Source organism: Cupressus sempervirens, chromosome 3 (genome assembly GCF_028749045.1).
Source record: "Cupressus sempervirens isolate cs-2001-9-10 chromosome 3, ASM2874904v1, whole genome shotgun sequence".
Lineage (NCBI taxonomy): Eukaryota > Viridiplantae > Streptophyta > Pinopsida > Cupressales > Cupressaceae > Cupressus > Cupressus sempervirens.
The window spans coordinates 964,172,529-964,192,748 of NC_143120.1; positions in this window are offsets into that span (position 1 = coordinate 964,172,529).

Below are 20,220 nucleotides of genomic sequence, written 5' to 3' on the forward strand. Positions count from 1 at the left end.
CTGGAAAGATCATGGCTCTGATACCACTGAAATGTCCCTTTTCTAATTTTTCATGATATTTCCAACCTCTAATCAGATCTTTAAAATCAAACAGCTAATATCCCAAAGATCCACCAAATTCCTCAAGAAACCCCAAATCGGGTATGTTGAAAATAGTGCTAAAAGCTTCACAACTTCACAAATTATTAATAAATCTGAAAATGGAAATTTTTACAGAACTTTCAGCAGCATAACAGCCTACAAATTGACATTTCCAGATCCGTATAGCCTTTACACAACAGCTCAAAAATGTAGGACCAAAACTATGCTCATCGGGCTCCCGAAATAGCACCAAATATGCCCGGAAACACCACAAGAACACTAATAATCTATCTCAGAAGTTTAATCACATCCCAATATATATATTCAGCTCTATTTTAACAGCTTAAAGTATAAAATACAGTAGCAACCAAAACTGATATGAAATACTCAACCGGAAACACCAAACTCTTACAAAAATACACCCGGAAACTCACAAATTTGCACTGTTCAGCACAAAGGCAAACTCTGTATGAGCATGCACATGGAATTTCTTCAAACTCCCGTCCTTAGCCTTCCTGGAAACCTGCAAACTCCCGTTCTTGGGTCTCCCTGGAAACCTGCAAACTCCCGTTCTTGGGTCTCCTTCTCCACAGGTTTGGCAGCCTCTGAAGAATAACAAAGAATGAGCAAAAGTCAAGTTCTGGAATACCCCCCAAAATGCCTCCAAACCTCTTTAAAAGGGGCATAACTGTAACTCACGTCCAAGAGAGGTTAATGAAACATATTTTAATAATTATTATCATTTATTAGTCCAACGGTTTCCAAAGATTAACTCCCTTTTTCCGAAACTTCACTTTCTTGGGCCTGCCTATCTTAGCAAAGATTATTATTTTTAATTATTTGAAAAGGGGACATGACATTTCCATTTGATTCTTCGATGAAGCAATTTGTATAGATATTGGATAGCCATTTTGGAGCGCATATCCCTACTATCAGATTATCTTTCTAAGTACATTTGGAATCTTTCATTCTTAACACCATCATTTTTATTTTCTTTCTATACCTTGACCATGCTTATACTGTGTGGCCAAGGCATTGGTGTCATTTCTCATATTCCCTCTTTAGTTGATAGCTTTTGTGTTCCTCTTTTAAGAACTTTATGGAAACTCTCATGCTAAATAATGACCTTAGAAATTCCTTGAAAAAAAACCTTTTGTTTGAACTAGTAGGCTTCGAACTATACCTCGTTGTTGTCAACCTTGATTTGAAAACACCAAGATAGTCAGTCTTTAGATTTATAAAGTTTTGAGAACTATTGATCTACAACTCTAATTTCAAGACTATAAGTCCTCTATAACTACAAGTAATGTGTGTTCTCCAATTGGTACAAGAACACAATAATTTGAATGCTTTGATAAAGAAATACCTCTTCCTAAAAGTCAAAACCAAAAGGAGTGATTTATGAAATGCGTCAAGAATGAGTCTTGATTGCACCTAACAAAAAAGAAAAAGAAACTAAACCCAAAAAAAAAAGACTCAAATCAAAGAAGACTAACACCTAACTAGAAAGACTAAATAAAACTAATAAAAAAATAAAAACAAAACAAAAGCAAAAACTTATATATAGAAAACCTTGTATAATAAGAATGTGGGGTGTGTTGGTGTTTGAAAATGCTACAAGTTTCAAATTACCTTGATGAGAATATGACACATTTAGGGGCAGCTAACTCCCATCTTTAACATATCATTTTAGACACTAGGCCAACTATTAGGCTTGACCCTTCTTCTACTCTAGGCTCTGCAAAACCTAGGTAGGTGGACCTCAGATTCAATTATAAGGTACTAGTGCAAAAACATATTCCTGAATCTACTAAGAAAATTTAAACCTTAATTCTCATATTAACTCATGTAATGGCATATATCTGTAGTAGCTAAATGCAAAACAATACATTTCATAATTTGAGTGAGGGTTAGACTTTTTAGCTCTTCAACATGAAAGGGGGAAAAGCATTTGATTAATAATGTTGAATTTAGCAAAACCCCTAATATGAAGCAGTAAGAACTAATGATCCTATAGCTGATTAGTGCCTTATCTATTGGGAAATTTCATGAATCAAACACATACATATGGATACCTGATACCTATTTATATATTCAAATATCTGATCTTTCCATTCACCTTGTAAATAGACATCTATGTTCAATCTAAATCTCAGTCTTAGCTGATATGCTCCTCAATAAACTTGCAACCCTATTGATTTCTCTGAAGAACTCCTTGAATTATAAGCAACAATGAAACAACATACAACCTTAAGAGACTAAAATTATGACCTAGGCTCTTTGTTCAAAGATCATAAAACATTACAGCTCATTGAGAAAGGAGACAAGATTTAAAATAAAACTCAACACCCATTGTTCTTTGTATTGATTTCCTTGAAATAATACATTCATATGTATGAAATCAAAACATAGAAACATCTAATAGATCTAAACTTTTTGTATTATCTTTCCTACTATTGTTCATACAAGAGAATTATGCTAAAAGAATGGTGTCTCAGTATTGAGTCAATTTTCTTCTCAAAACTAGAACCTCCCTTGCAATGGATGAAAGAAAGGAAGATATAGAAGAAGATGAATTACCAGATCTAATCTAAAGATGACATGTCTCCACTTGAAATTCAATCCCTTGCATTTCTAAAACTTCTTTCATCTTTCTACCCCTTTGATCTAATTTGGTTTTATCATTATTCTATAACAAACTTGTAAGTATCTCTATTGAATGATGAAAACTTTTATGCAACCAAAATATCTAATATGCATTAAGAATGCTGATAAAACCTTGATTCAACTGACTTAAAAGTGATCAAATTTGACCCCAACTTCATTTTCATTGTCTTTTATGTTCATTCAATTCATTACCATGCTAGAAGTCAGTTTTGAACTTCAACACCGAAATATAGTTGCAAATTAGGAATCTAGGACCAAACCTCCTAAAGGTTGAACAAATGACTTCTTGTGCAAAAAAAAATTCTAGAATTAGAAATTTTCTCTTCTCCTGATTCTGGCAATATATAATATCGCTATATTTTCCTACAAGAAACCCCTTGAAAGTCATTTTGAAAAATACCCCCTATTATAACTATGTAGTCTACAACTGAATTTTTGAAAATTTAAAAAATTCTAAAGTTTGAACTTTAGAAAATGACCATTTTTTCATTTAAAATATGCACATACCCTTTTTGAAAAACATTTTAAAATAGCATTTTAAAATATTTCATTTTTTAGCCTCACCCTACAACTTTGGGTCAACTGTGGCTTGACTTTTTTGCCACATGGAAACCTTTGATTGGCCTGCCAATCTACCACTAATCCACCACATCATCAGTGGGTGGGCCCATTGCCACATGGTTCTTCCCTGCTTCACTTATCTATTGAGCAACTTCCTATTGTAGGGAAGCCCTCACTATCCATTTTGGCACATGGTGCAATCTTAAGCCTCCAGTCTGAATCTATCATTGATTGCCACATCAACACTAGTCAAGCCCATTGCCATGTGGCGCTTCCTCACTTGCCCATATTATTTAACTACCTTGCAACTTCTTAAAGTGAGAATGTACCTATCATTCAATCTGGACATATGTTAGCATCTTGTGTGTCAGGTGCCATGTCATTACTATCTGCATTCTTTGCTAAAAGTTCCTTAGTTTGTGTGCCAGCTGGTCGTCTAGGTGGGTCCCTCCATGTGTTGAGTACCTTACAAAAGGCTAGTGTATTTTGGATGCCTAGCTTATTGAGTAGAATTGTATATAAATATCTAAAATGTCTTCCCCACAAGTAATGTGGGGTAACTTTTTTGTAGGTTTTCTTTGCTTACAAGGTGATTTTGCTTCCTTTGCACATGGGCCTTATGCACTCTTCTTGTAGCTTCAAAATTGGTGGCTCTCCATTGTTTTGGTGTGCAGGTCTTTGTGAATATGAAAGCAAACATGGGTGAGAAAGTTGCCCCCTCTAAAAGCATATGACTCCAAGTTCATTTCTCCAGAAGATGAAGCCCTGTAGATACCATACATCATTCTCAGATCAAAATCAAACAAGAAAAGTTTCATCCCTACCTTAACCATTTCCATGAGATCCTTCTTAACTGTTGCAATCCCCAATAAATGTATGGGCCTTTGAATGCAGAGCAAACCTCTGAAAGAGCTTTGGATTCATGGAGCCACCTAGGTCACAGTAGGTCTCATAGAGGGTGCATACATCCTGGGGAGGCTCGCGAGGACTAGCATTAAAGTGGCGAGTGAAACAGTAGAGCATCTTGTAGTAGAGCTTGTCATGCTTCTTTGCTTTGGCCCTCACCAAATTTCCCTCTAATATTCTTATGCACATTCCTCTCTATAGGGTGTTATTGTTGGTGCTACCTTTTTCCCCCACAAATAAATGGAGCAGGGTGGAGGAAATGGGTATTGGATGATTCAAAACTTAATAGGATGGACTATTTGTCATTCATAGCATCCTCATTAGATCCCTTATTCATTCCTCCTCACTAGGAATGTGCCTATGACCTCATCACCAATATACTATTGCAGGTCTTTAGACCTATAGGTGTATTCTATTTCTTCATTTTAATATCAACCTTTGCATTCATCCTTAGCAACAACCATGGCTTTAGTATGCTCTAACATTCCTTGGTTTAACTTTTGCAAAGTGGCCCTTTCCAAGTCTTCAACAATGGTCAATCTTTCAATAAAGTCCTTGAAATTCTTAGAGAAATCCTCTCTAAGCCTATCTAATGGCTAACCAATCACTATTTTATAACCACAGAGACTATTTGTAAAAGCTAATTGCATCTACGTTGATGTATCTTGATATTAGAAACATGATGTGTATGATAAATAGAAAGACTAAGATTAGAAGAAAAGCCCACTCAACCTTTGCATCTAGCAGTGCACAAGTTCATAAACTTTACTAGAATACCCAATGAATCTTAGTGTCACAAAGTTCATATTTGTAAACCTACCATGAAGTGGAAACTCAAAAAAAAAACTCACATGGTTAGTAGAGAGGTAAGTGATGGCCATCTAGAGATTCCATGCTGGATCTTATTTATTCTTTGGATAATATGTCTGGGGAAAAATGAAGCAAATTTCTCAATGGACTCCATTCTCAAAGAAAAAATCTTTTGAACCATGATTTGATTGATATACTTGATTATTTTTGGAAGCAAAGTAGTCACAATTGTGATAGATAATGACCTCGAATTAGCTTGAGCATGTAAAAAAAAGTTCATCGCACTAGCCACATAGAATGAAATCATTGTCCGATGGGCAAGCTTCTGAATTTTGGAACTTGACTCAACAACTCAAAGGCACTTTTGCAAGACACAGATCACAAGAGGGCTAAAATGTGGAGATGCAAGATCTCCCCTTGAACTAAAAGTAGAGAGAAAGCAATGTAGTTCATCTAGATACTTGAATAAATTTTTTCCAACTACAGATACAACATCACATAAGAAATCCACCATTGTGGAGGCTAAACCCCAGACGTATCATTCATCTCATCTATGCTCTAGCCTGGTATCCCATTCATCCTAAAGTTATCTTAGGATCTCAAATGGCAATAGGTGAATCATTTCTAATTTTCTTGTATAATCAAGAGCATTTATGACTTATTCAAACACACCCAATCCTATCAGTCTGATGAATTTAGTCGGGCCCCAAAGTGGGTCCGGCTAAAAATTTTTGTGTCAAAACAACTGAATTGAAAAAATGACTCATTCACCCTTTTGGCACTGATTTGAAAAAAATTTGACCACTAGAAACAAATTCAATCACTTCTCTGTCAAATTTTATCATTAATTTGCAAACTGTGATTTTCAGATAATAGGGCCTATCGACTGGCTTTAAAAACTAATCCAAACACTTGACTAGGCTCTGAAAACTGGCACAATGATTCTTTGTTTTGTATACTCCTACCCTATCAAATCTTGTCTCATGATGAATCCTCAATCAGAAGATATTAACTATTGAAGTTGCCCTACAAAAACTGCCTGCAACCAAACATGTTAGAAAACAATAAATTACATTTGGAATTGGCTTTGAAACTTGGGTAAATAGACACTTGGGGGCACAAAAACTAGGGTGTTGGTTCATTGTCATGAGAAAAATCTGAATCTTTGATTTGGCCTCATGAAAAATAATAGGATGTGCTTGGCAAATGGTCAAATTGTGCTGCCTAGGATTGTAGATTGGAGACACTAACGGAAAAGCACTTTTTGCAAATGGAATTGACCTAGGAAAGTATGCAGATAGATTTGTCAAGACTTAAAAATTGGTACATTTAAAATATTTTTAGAGTACAACATAGTGGTACAATCCATTTGATCCCACCTATCATAGATTTCAAGATATGACATCATGAATAGGGGTACTAACAAATCTGCACCTTTTGACACTAGTAAAAAGCAATAAGTTGCATTTGGAATCGCATTTGAAAATTGATCAAACAAATTCATCATGAGCTCAAACTTGAAATATAGCAAGTCTCTAACCTCCAAAATGTAATGCAAAAGGAAAATCATCATTTTAGTCAACTGGATCAAAATTTAAAAAAGTCAAATAGGGCCTCCTAGAATTCAAAACTAATTGCATCAGTATGACATCAATAAAAGACCAACTTTGAGGGATTCAAAACCTAGTCAAATAGATTCAAAATGACTTGAAATTTGAAACATTGGCTCTTTGGTAAGGACACTAAAAACTCCCAAAGTGGTGAGTCATGAAACATTACTAGGTGTGAGATATTCACATGCAAACATGTCCTCTTATCACTATTTGACACAAGTAAAAATGCAGATTTGACAATTGCTCAAAAGGGGACTTATGAAATGGCTTGGAATAACAATTTAACTTCATGGGATGAGAAAATATACTGAATGCAAGGTGTTAGAAACATTGAACACCTCTTAGCCCTCAAATGGATAGCTGGGTACATAGGCATCAAAAAGCGTTTATAGGTCTTGATTTTCTCAATAGTACTCAAAATCAGGGCTTCAATTTTGAGTCCCAATAGGGTTGTTTTCAGTAGTTTTCTCATTATGTGCAATAGTAATGAACCACCCCATATGGTTCTAAAAAATGTTGATTTGTCTTTGTACTCAAAAAAATAAAATTTGGGCAATCATGGTTCAAATTCTGGGCACAAATCACACAAAATCAGAAGTTGTGGTAACTCTCCATGACCATGATGTTAGATTGTGGTGACTGATCAGGAAAGTACTGTACATACTTCATAAATAGTGGGGCCAAAATTTTTTTTTGGAAGTAGCCGACATGGTAGCCAACATATTATGGCCGACATATGGCCGACATGTTATAACCCTAAAGCGGTTTAATACTTGTATAAAAAGGGCTTAGGGTTGGGTATTTTTCATGTGTGGTGATACAAAATTGGTTCTTGCGGCGGTATTGAGCTGTAAGGGATTACAGATTGTAATCAGGTTGTAATCACTAGATTGTAATAAGATCGGACTTGCTGTTTGGTGGACGTAGCCCAGGGATTGGGTGAACCACGTTAAATCTTGGTGCCTTGTGTTCATTTCTATGTGTTCTATTATTTTTGTTATTGGTTATATTTGCATTTAGTTTTTATTTCTGTCTGTGGTTTATCCTAACAAGTGGTATCAGAGCCTAGTTGTTTCTCAGTTATCCTCTGCAGGAAAGTCTCACGGTTAAGTGGGAGCAATGGCAAATGATGGTAAGCTAAGGGTTGATAGGTTTAATGGGCAGAACTTCCAGTTATGGAAGATGCAAATGGAAGACTATTTATATCAGAAGGATTTATGGAAGCCGTTGGAAGGAAAAGCCAAGAATCAGGGAACTATGTCAGAGGCTGAATGGGATCTTTTGGACAGAAAGGCACTCAGAAGCATTCGGTTATGCTTGGCACCATCGGTGGCATTTAATATTACAAAAGCAAAGATGACAGAATATTTGATGAAAACCCTAGCGACATTGTATGAAAAGCCCTCTGCTTCAAATAAGGTATTTCTCATGAAGCGTTTATTTAATATGAAAATGGCAGAAGGTGGATCTATTGCAGATCATTTAAATGAGTTTAATGCTATTACTAGTCAATTATCTTTTGTGGGTATCAATTTTGATGAAGAAATTAGGGCTCTCTTGATTTTGTGTTCTTTGCCTGAAAGCTAGAATGGCTTGGTAATGGCGGTGAGTAATTCTGTTCCTGGATCAAGTACCCTAAAATATGATGATGTGATCGGTGTTATTTTAAGTGAGGAAACTCATAGAAAATCCTCAGGTGGATCTACATCAGGAAGTGCTTTAAATGCACAAAGCAGGGGCAGAACGACTGAAAGAGGAAGTAACTCTGGAAATCGTGGGAAATCAAGAGGAAAGTCAAAGGGGAGGAGGTCTCAATCGAGAGGACCAAATGATTGCTGGTACTGTGGGAAACCAGGGCACAAACAGAAAGATTGCTGGACTCGAAAGAAAAATGAAGGAGATAAATTAGATGGAGACAAAGAGGCAAATGTGGTAAGTAATAAATCCAAAGAGGATGCTTTGCTTCTGTCTTTAGAGAGTGTTGATGATTCATGGGTTTTAGATTCTGGTGCTTCTTTTCATGCTACACCTCATAGAGGTTATTTCATTGATTATGTCCAAGGGGATTTTGGGCTTGTTTATTTGGGGGATAATGAACCCTGTCAGATTGTTGGAAAGGGAAAAATTAAGATTAAGTTGCAGAATGAGAATCATTGGCTACTACATGAGGTAAGACATGTTCCAAAGCTGAGTAGGAATTTAATTTCAGCAGGGCAACTCGGTGATGAGGGTTGTGTAATTACTTTTAATGATAAAAATTGGAAGGTTTCAAAAGGTTCCCTTGTAGTAGCAAAAGGTGTGAAAGTAGGCACCTTATATCTTTGTACAGGTCATATTGTTCCTTCTACTTTGATTGTTTAAGAGAAAAATGAATATTCAAGAACAATTACTGCAGTTGAGCAGGGAGAACAAATAGCTGCTGTAGATTCTGATACAGCGTTGTGGCACAATAGACTTGGGCACATGAGTGAGAAAGGTATGAAAGTACTTCATTCAAGGAAAGTTTTACCAGGTCTAAAATGTGTGAATATGGATTTCTGTGAAAGTTGTGTGTATGGAAAACAAAAGAGAGTGAGTTTTGTAAAGACAGGGAAGGAAAACAAAAAGGAGAAATTAGAGCTTGTGCATACAGATGTATGGGGACCGGCTCAGGTATCTTCCCTTGGTGGCTCTCATTATTATGTTACATTTATTGATGAAGAAACTAGAAAAGTATGGGTTTATTTCCTTAGACAAAAATTTGATGTATTTCAAACTTTTAAGAAATGGAAATGCTTGGTTGAAAATGAGACTGGTAAGAAATTAAAATGTCTCAGATCTGATAATGGTGGTGAGTATTGCAGTCATGAATTTGAAGATTATTGCTCCACTAATGGTATTCATAGACAAAAAACTATTCCAAGGACTCCACAGGAAAATGGAGTGGCTGATCGCATGAACATGACTATAATGGAGTGCGCAAGGAGCATGAGGTTGCATGCTGGGTTGCCCTTACACATGTGGGCGGAGGCTGTCAATACTGCAGTATATTTGATTAATAGAGGTCCCTCTACTCCTTTGGGCTGTGGTATTCCAGAGGAAGCATGGACTGGTAAGAAGGTGAGTTATTCTTTTCTCAAGACCTTCGGTTGTGAAGCTTTTGCTCATATAGACTCTGAAAATAGAACCAAGCTAGAAGCAAAATCAAAGAAATGTGTCTTTGTTGGATATGGCATTAATGAATTTGGCTATAGGCTTTGGGATTTTGAAAATCATAAAATTATAAGAAGCCGAGATGTCATATTCAATGAAAAAGTGTTGTACAAAGATCTGTTGCAGCAACATGAGAAGAAAGAAGATGATTATGTAGTGCTGGATGATACTCCAAAAGCTGATGTTCCAGCCATTCCTCATGATGTGCAACAACTGAAACAAAAAATACCACACACACCAGTGAATGTTAGACGGTCAACAAGGCCAATTAGACCTCCACAAAGGTTTTCTCCCTCTTTGTATTCTATTTTACTTACTAATGCTGGTGAACCTGAAAGTTATGATGAAGCTGTGCAGGTGGATACTAAGATTTAGTGGGAGTTTGCAATGAAAGATGAAATGGACTCTTTGCTGAAAAATAAGACATGGGATTTGTGCAAGTTTCCTGCAGGTAAAAAGGCTTTACAGAATAAATGGGTTTACAGGTTGAAAGAAGAGGAAGGAGGTAAGAAAAGATTTAAGGCCAGGTTAGTTGTAAAAGGATTTGCACAGAAAAAGGGAATTGATTTTGATGAGATATTTTCTCCTGTTGTTAAAATGACTTCTATTCGTACTGTTTTAAGTCTTGTGGCTACTGAAGATTTGCATTTAGAGTAGATGGATGTTAAAACAACCTTTCTTCATGGTGATTTGGATGAAGAAATATATATGGCTCAGCCATAGGGTTTTGAGGTCAAAGGTAAGGAGAACTTAGTGTGCAAATTGAAGAAAAGTTTATATGGCCTGAAGCAAGCACTTCGGCAATGGTATCTAAAATTTGATAGTTTTATGCATGAGCATGGATATAACAGGTGTCATTCAGATTACTGTGTTTATTTTAAGAGGTTGGATGATGATAGCTACATTATTTTATGTCTATATGTTGATGATATGCTTATAGCTGGGTCTAACATGCATCATATTAAGGGGCTAAAATGCCAGTTAGCACATGCATTTGCTATGAAGGATTTGAGGGCAGCAAAACAAATCCTTGGTATGAAGATTTGCAGAGATAGGAAGAACAGAACATTGACGCTATCTCAAGCTGATTATGTTGAGAAGGTGTTGCAACATTTCTCTATGGAGAATGCTAAAGTTGTCAGCACACCTTTACCTGGTCATTTGAAATTGACTAAGGAGATGTGTCCCAAGACACAGGAAGAGGAGGATAAGATGTCCAAGGTACCCTATGCTTTAGCTGTAGGAAGTTTGATGTATGCTATGGTATGCACTAGGCCAGATATTGCACATGCAGTGGGAGTCGTTAGCAGGTATATGAGTCATCCAGGTTTTGAGCATTGGAATGCTGTCAAGTGGATTCTCAGATATTTGAGAGGAACATCCAATAAGTGTTTATACTTTGGGGGCTCTACTACAGATTTACAGGGCTATGTTGACTCAGATTTGGCTGGGGATATTGATACCAGACGGAGTACTACAGGTTATGTCTTTACTGTTGGTGGGGCAGCCGTGAGCTGGGTTTCTAGGCTACAAAAGATTAATGCTCTCTCCACTACAGAGGCAGAGTATGTTGCTGCTACAGAGGCAGCCAAAGAGATGATATGGCTTCAGTTCTTCTTGGAAGAATTGGGACATCCTCAGAAGGATAATTATTTGTTCACAGATAGTCAAAGTGCCATTCATCTTGCTAAGAATTCAGCTCTGCATTCTAAGACCAAACACATACAGTTGCAGTACCATTTCATTCGATCAGTTTTGGAGGATGGACAGTTAAAGCTGGAGAAGATACATACCAATGAAAATCCAGCAGATATGTTGACAAAGGTTGTCACAAGGGAGAAGCTGAACTCCTCTTCAGCTTCAGTTGGTCTTTTAGACTAAATGTGAATAAAAGAACAGCAGAGTCCAGGGTGGTTTGATCCAGTGGGAGCCCCATGTGGTAGTTGTATTGCTACAGGATCAGTCTCCAAGTGGGAGATTGTTGTTTAGTGTGGAGCCTGATCAGTCCCCAAGTGGGAGATTGTTAGATTGTGGTGACTGATCAGGAAAGTACTGTACATACTTCATAAATAGATTATGGCCGACATATGGCCGACATGTTATAACCCTAAAGCGGTTTAATACTTGTATAAAAAGGGCTTAGGGTTGGGTATTTTTCATGTGTGGTGATACGAAATTGGTTCGTGCGGCGGTATTGAGCTGTAAGGGATTACGGATTGTAATCAGGTTGTAATCACTGGATTGTAATAAGATCGGACTTGCTGTTTGGTGGACGTAGCCCAGGGATTGGGTGAACCACATTAAATCTTGGTGCCTTGTGTTCATTTCTATGTGTTCTATTATTTTTGTTATTGGTTATATTTGCATGTAGTTTTTATTTCTGTCCGTGGTTTATCCTAACACATGATTAATCTAAAAACAAGTTCTCTTACCTTAAGCATCACATTCAAATTAAAAATCATCAAACTAAGAGGGATAATGGAAATATATCACCTAATCTAGTGAGTCTCCCACCATAAGGGTACACTCATGCATTGTAACCTCTCCTTCTAGTCGTCTTATCTCATAGTACACAACTTCACATGCACATTGAAACGCATTAGGTTCCTTCAGACTAGAAAAATTAAGCATCATCCATCCTTTTGAATTACAGGATTCATTAATATCATTGATCGAGATGTTTTTTGCCTCATATCCCAAAGAAGACTATTCAAAAACATACTTTCCCTCCATTGCAATCTCCCAAGCTAACAAGAATCAAGACAACTTTCTTCTAAATGGAACCCAAATGGATGGACTCTACATGACTTAGTTATTGCATAGTTTGATATAGGTATAGAATACCCACAAATAGATATTTCATCTGTTAAGCTTGAGACCAAATTGAGCATGCTATCCATGTCTTCTAATGACGAATCTAGTTTTGAAGGAGGTATCTTATCATTATTCAATGAGGAATCAATATCACAATAGGAAGCACTGATATCTTTTCCTTGATGACTTCCTCATTCAAAAATCTCACCAACCCTAGGATCTTTTGCATTTCCATCACTTTTTGCAACATCATGGAATTTTGAAACTTCAAAATTTTCCATATCCTCAAAATTTATTGGTATATCCACACTTATTGAAACATCAACACTTGGAAGAATTTCTTCATTGAATGGGAATAAAAGCTCCTCTTGATCATCTTCATCATTTTGTCCTCCTGTAGATTTATTGCATGATTCAAACACCATTGCACTAAACTACAAAGGTTATTCCTCCATGATTTGAGGAGGCTAATTCAAAACATCATTGTACCCATATCCATTTTCAATTGGTCTTATATTTTTAATAGCATTATTCTCACTATTGGTGTTACCTTAAAGGCCAAAATTTCTACTCTGATTTTGAGAATAATTATTCTAGGAAACAAGTTATTTTGGATGATTGCCTTGATTTCTTGAGGATTTGAACTTTATTTTGATGAGTTCATTGGATAAAAGAGACATCATCCCCTTCATGGCCTTAAACTCTCTAGCCATATTATTTTCTGCTTCAGTGGATGCAGCTGCCTTTTGCTCAAAGAAAGAACTCTTTTGAGACTCATACCCTGGGTATGTAATTGTTGACATTGAAGTAGCTATAACCTACTGTGTGTATGTAACAACCTCTTTGAAGACCATTTCAATGGTATCAATGTCTCTAGGTGGAAGCCTTCTTAGAAAAATAGAAGTTAATGAATCCATTATTCCAAAATAGATCAGGATGGTAGCCTCTTGAGATATAATGTATGGAAACTCCATTCTTTGATACATCCTATAGAACCCATGATTAAACTATGAAATAGTCTCATGGGATCCCTCTTAATTGAGATGAACTGATGATGTAGCATGGTTGGATCAATATAGATCTTGAATTATTCTAGAAACTTGCTCTCAAAAGAGTCTCAATCCCTTATTGATGCTGATGGAAGATTGAGGTACCAATTGAATTTTGTTTCCCCAAAAGTGTAAGGAAAAAGGTGGCATACCACATACATATGTTAAATTTGGTTTTGATTACAAATTTTCTTGAAAATTTTAATATGATCTTCTATTGTTCATGATTCTTCATAGATGAACTGTGGGAAAAAAATTCAAAATTTTTGGGCAACTTATGCAATGGACTAGTTAGGTTCAAAGGTGAAGTTTGGGCATTCAAGAAAGACATGGTGCATAATGATGGGAATGTGTGAAGTAGAATGTAGAGTGAATGATGATTATGGAATATATAATGCAAATGGGTGGAGTTCTTGGTATCTCTTTATCATTGTGATGCTTGTGAAAGTGACTGAGTTCTAGGAACTTGTGTTTATTCTAGAAAAGCACACCTCTAAAGAATAACACTTTCTCAAAATAGTGCACCTATGGACTTGATGCACTTGTGCACCTTGTGCACTTGTGCACCTAATGAAAATTCATAGACTTAGATTATTTTTTATATAAATTTAGAACTTCTAAAAATCATAGAATTTTCATATAGAAATTTAGGTTTTTTGAGCTGAATGGTTTTCAGCCCCTCCTTCTAGGGCCACTTTAATTGAGTTGTCATTTGGCATGATGCTTAATGACAAGAATCCTTTTGAACTCCTCTCTTGAAAAGCTGATCTGGGGTTAACTCCAAGGTTCCAAGAAATCTTGTAATCTATTGGAATCTTCTCAGTTGAAGATAAATGTATTTGTTCATAGGGAGGCCTTTGCTGGTTCTGACTAATTTAGATAAGATTTTAAATCTTCTTTCTATCTTTCTATCTCAAAAGAAAAACCACACAAAAAAGAAATATATTTTTGTATTTTTATGTTATAAATTAATGTAGTTTCACAATACAACTATATGAATTTCTAATTTAACCAAGGGTTAGTAAAGAAAATAAAAAAGATAGGGTAACAAGAAGTTTAAGAAAATGACTTGAAAAGTAAATTATTAATAGACATAAGTCATGGAAACAACACGTCTGTGAGTTAAGCCTTTGAAAGGATTGGTAAGTAACCAATGAAAATAGGAGTAGGACTTCCTTAATTCTGCTAAATGTAATCATCAATGGAAATTCAATAATCATAAGATTTTCACTTTTCATCACATCACAAGGCCACAAAAAGTGTGCTCATGCGAGACAAAAAGCTATCTAAGAACAATATGGTGATCTCTTCTCCAACTAAGTATGTCAGCAAAATTTGTAAACCTATAGAAAACACTAGAATTAAAAGATCGCTCAATCAAAATAACACAATAAAAATATTGGCTCAATAACATTCCATGAACATACATTCATAAAATATAGCACAATTAGGCAAGAATCACTACACTCCAAATGCAAGGACCAAAAGCATATATTATTGCATCAAAATAATAACCTAGAATACATATTACATTCTTGGATTTATAAGAAATATTCTTCTTAATTTGTGTTGAGAGTGAGAGATATCTTTATGCAAACATATTCCTCTAAACTAATAAAAAAAATCTATTTATGTACAAACCGACTCTCTAATTGGTCCTTAGTAGGACTCCATCCTTATATATATTAGTAAATGGAGGCATGAGCCTTTACATGTCTTAAAACAAAGAAATGATGAGAAAATAAGAAGAAGAAAGCCATTAGATCATGTAGGAGTCTATAGAGGTGCCAAAAATAGAAGCTCAACCTTCTCTAGATGCTAGTAGGAGTTAAACTACCATTAGAATGCACTTTTAATGCATGGAAAACACTAAATTTGGAACTGGCAATTAATTATCAGTGCACCTCAAAAGTGGCACACTTGGTGCACCTAGCACACATACATACCTGGTGCACTTGTGCACCTCAAAAGAAGCACACTTTGGAAGCTCAAAAGCTTGGAAGCTCAATTTGCCAAAAAATCAAAGTTCTCATTTTTGAAAATAGCTTCTAGGTTTTTCTTAGATGAGGTCTGGGAGTACTCTAGTGTACTTGTTTTTTCTCCTTTTTGATTATTTATACCCTCTTTATAGCCAACCACTTTCGAAAGAAGCGCACCTTGAAAGCTCAAAAGCTCAATTTGCTAAAAAAATGTTCTTGGTTTTGAAAATGGTTTCTGGGTTTTTTTCAAATGAGGTTTGGGAGCACTCTACTATACTTATTTTTCCCCTTTTTGATGATTTATACCCTCTTTATAGCCAAACACTTTCATGCATTTGAACTCATTCTACTTCTAATATGAAATCCCAAGGCACTTGTGACTCCTTTGAAGGTGAAGATTACTAGCTCTAGTGAGATCTCTATTGGTATTGATAATAAAGATGCTATGAAAATTTGTGCATTTGCATGTCACGTGACACATCTTTGTGTTATGTGCACTTTGTGCACTATGAAGTCCATTCCAATTTTTCATAGTTTTGACACCCCAAAACTTGTCCAATCAAAGACCATGACTTGATCTAGACTCAAGAAGAGTTCCAAACATGACCCAAGCCCTAGACTAGGGTTTTGGGAAACAAATATTTTACTAGGGATTCCCCATTTCTAGGAGAAATGGTGCATGTTGGGACTCAAAATTGAAGCCCTGATTTTGAGTACAATTCAAAAAATCAAGCCCTATAAACTTTTTAATGGATGTATACCTAGTTGTCCTTTTGAGGCCTAAGAGGTGTTTAATGTTTTTGACACCTTGCATTTAGTATATCCACTTTTCCCATGAAGATAATTTTTCATTGTAAGTCATTATGAGAAGTTCCATTTTGAGCATTGTCCAAATTTGCATTTTTGCCCAGGTGTCAAACAACAATAGGAGGCCTTGTTTGTAATTAAATATCTTGCACCTAGTAATGTTTCATGACTCACCACTTTGGAAGTTTAAGTATTTATACCAAAGAACCTATGTTTCATATTTTGAGTCATTTTCATATATTTTTACTAGGTTTTGAATCCCTCAAAGTTGCTCATTTATTGTTGTCATTCTGATGCAAATTATTCAAAAATCTAGGAGGCCCTATTTGACTTGTTATAACTTTGACCCAATTGACCAAAATGAGAAAATTCCTTTTACATTTCATTCTAGAGATTAGAGAATTGCTATATTTCAATTTTAAGCTTATGATGAATCTATTTGATTAGTTTTTGAATGTGATTCCAAAAGCAATTTGTAAAGTTCTACTAGTGCCAAGAAATGCAGATTTGTCAGTACCCTTATTCGTGATGTTATAACTCAAAATCTATAATAGGTGAGATTGAATTGATTGTACCATTATGTTCTCCTCTAAAAATACTTAAGTATGCCAATTTTCAAAGCTTGATGAATCTGTCTGCACACTTTCCCAAGTCCATTCCATTTGCAAAAAGCACTTTTCTACTAGTGTTTCCAGTTTGCAAATTTTGAGTAGCTCACTTTGACTGCTCACCATTTTTGCCTTGTTATTCACCATGATGACTAATCATAGATTTATATTTTCCTCATGACATTGAACCAATTCCCTAGTTTTCATCTCCCCAAGTGTTAATTTTCTCTATTTTCAAAGCCAAATCCAAACGTGTTTTATGATTTTCTGACATGTTTTCTTGTAGGTAATTCTAAGAAGGAAAATTTTACAGTTAATATCTTTTGACTATGAATTCATCATGAGATGATATTCAACATGGTGCAAGAATGTAGAATAGAGAATTAGTATTTTTGATTTCAAAGCTCAGTCAATTATTTTTGTCAATTTTTAAAGCTAGTCAAAGGACTTCTTGATGCAAAATTGACAGTTCATGGATAAGATGTGAAATGAGTTTTAAATGGATTGCTTAGTTGTCAAATGGTTTTCAGTCATTATTAGATGTTCATCAGATCAGTGTAGATTGTAAGCTATTAGAAAACAAAAAGAAAAGTTAGGTACACCCACTTTGGGGTCCCACCAATTCTGCCAGGATTGACAAGTTTCGAAGTGAATAGAGGATGTTTTAAAAGGGAAATGTTATACACAATTAAATAAGAGAAAGGTTCATATAACCAAAGAAGAAAAATAAAACATCTATGTTCCAAATGTCATGAGGTTATGAAGGTGTAGACTTAGTGATGACTATGGGCATTTCTTACAAATTAGTCTGATATCTTTTACCTATGAGAAGATTGGTGAATTAGATTCAAGAAGAGCATCATGAGATTTTTAAGATGCTAGAAATGGATAAAAAAAGTTTTTTTTTTTAAGAATCATACTCCAATGACTATGGAGCTATTTGCATGTGAACAAGGGAGAGATACACCATTTTTGGCAATACCCCAATCTCTAATCATCCCCCCACATGAAGGGGAAAAGAGGAATTTGTAGACATTATGGAAGGAGACACCATCATAATTATAACTCACAGCTAGAACAATCAAACTACCTGTAGGAAGAGTTCCACACATAGGAGTAGCTAGTCAAAGCAAAAAGCACGAGGAATAGGATGCTAACACATTTTCTTCATGGGGAGTAAACTACTTGACATATATGAGTTGTTACATTCCTGAGCTCAATCCTTTTGCAAGATATAAAAAATGATTAAAGCTTTCCTAAAGATGGGGCATCCTATATTCTTTACCACTGGTAATTGGTACAACTTAACAGAGTATATTAAAGAAGGACCTAAGATTGCCAACAACTGGTTGAGTGGTGAAACTGGAGTTTGATATGTAGAAATGTTAGATACCACTAACCAAAACAATAATCTTGCCACTTGTGTAGGTCCTTACCGTGGATGGACATTATTCACATAAAAAATGAGGGTAAGTCATGGCATGAAGAAGGAATGAAGACTTCACTAGCCTCCTTTTCTAATGTCATTCCAAGCAAATGCAGCTGCTCAACAATTGACAAAGCCTACTCTCGACAGTGAGTATCCACTATGAATCAAGGCAATTAGACATGAAATAGAGTAGTTGGCTCATGAAGAGAAAGGGTGAAGCCTATTTCTATGCTATATTGAAAGGGTGGAAGGTAGAAGGCATGTCAATGCACTACTTTGGTTCAGTAGAGAAAACTCCTCCACAAGATATGCAATGGAAAATGGTACCACATTGTCTATTTTTTGGGAGATCATACACACAAACTTGGGGCTTAGGGGATGTTTCTTTTCTTCATCCAATTCATAGTGGTAATAGAAAAGTGCATGTTTGCTTGTATAAAATCACATTGGAATAGTTCAATGATCTACTACTTCAAGAGAATTCTATGAGTTTTGAGAAAACTTATCCATTGGTGTACATTGCTTCTATTGATGCAATTAGAAATGACAATCATATACTTGATGTCATTGAGGGTAGTTGGTGTAGACACCTAAAAATCCTTTAGAAAATAAAATATTTTTATTTTCTAAAAAAAAAGTCCCTGATGACATCATCATTTATTAATTAATTATTATTTAATTAAATTATTTATTTTTATGCCATTAAATCCCTTTATCTTAATTAAAAATATTTAATTAAGGAATCCCTCCCAAAAATGTTTAAATCTTATTTAAACATTATTTCCTTATTTATTAATTATTTAATTAATAAATTGACCAAAAAATCCAAAATAAATAAAAAATTTATTTTGTGCCCAAGACTTGGCCAATTTCCTTAAGACCACTAACCTCTTCCAAAATCTTCTAATCCTTCTTTAATTTTGATTAAAGGCTAATCCCATCATTTCCTACCCCTAATCCCAACTCAAAATATTTAATTAAGATTAAATATTAATCCTCATGTTTATTTAAAAAGTTTTAATAAATATCTCCTCAACCCAAACCCTTGAAATAAATAAAACTTTATTTATTTCCTAAAAATCTAATTTATCCTCATCCTAAGAAGTTCTAGACTCTTCTAGAAAGTCTTCATCCTCATCCTAGGAAATTCTAGACTATTCTAAAAAGTCTTTATCCTCATCCAGAGTCTAGACTCTTCTAGAAGATGTCTTTAAACCTAATCCTAATCCCCTCCTAACCTTTTCACATTCTCTAAACATGGGTTAAGACTTACTAACCCAAGCCAAAGTTAAAAAATATCTCCTCCTTCACCCACCCTCATTAAATTCCATCCACTTGCCTATCCCTAAGCTAATCCTAAACCATCCTAATCCATCCTCTAATCATTTTCACAATCCTAAGCAAGCTTAAAACCCTCCTAATCAAGCCCAAGTCAAAATTGCTCTCATCTCCCTCAAAATATCCCAACCATAAAACTTTATGAAGCCCACTAGGCCATAAATGACTCTTTCAAGCCCTTTTATTGCTCTTACAAGCCATTATGAGGGTCTTTATGAAGATTTAATCCCTTGAGCCTCCTTTGTTGACTCATCCTTCCCCTTTCCTCCATCCTCTCACCCTGTGACATGTGTCACCCCCTGATTGGCTGTAAGGAAGCACAATCCATGTGCTCTCCTCTCATGCAATCTGAGCCCTCCATGAGCT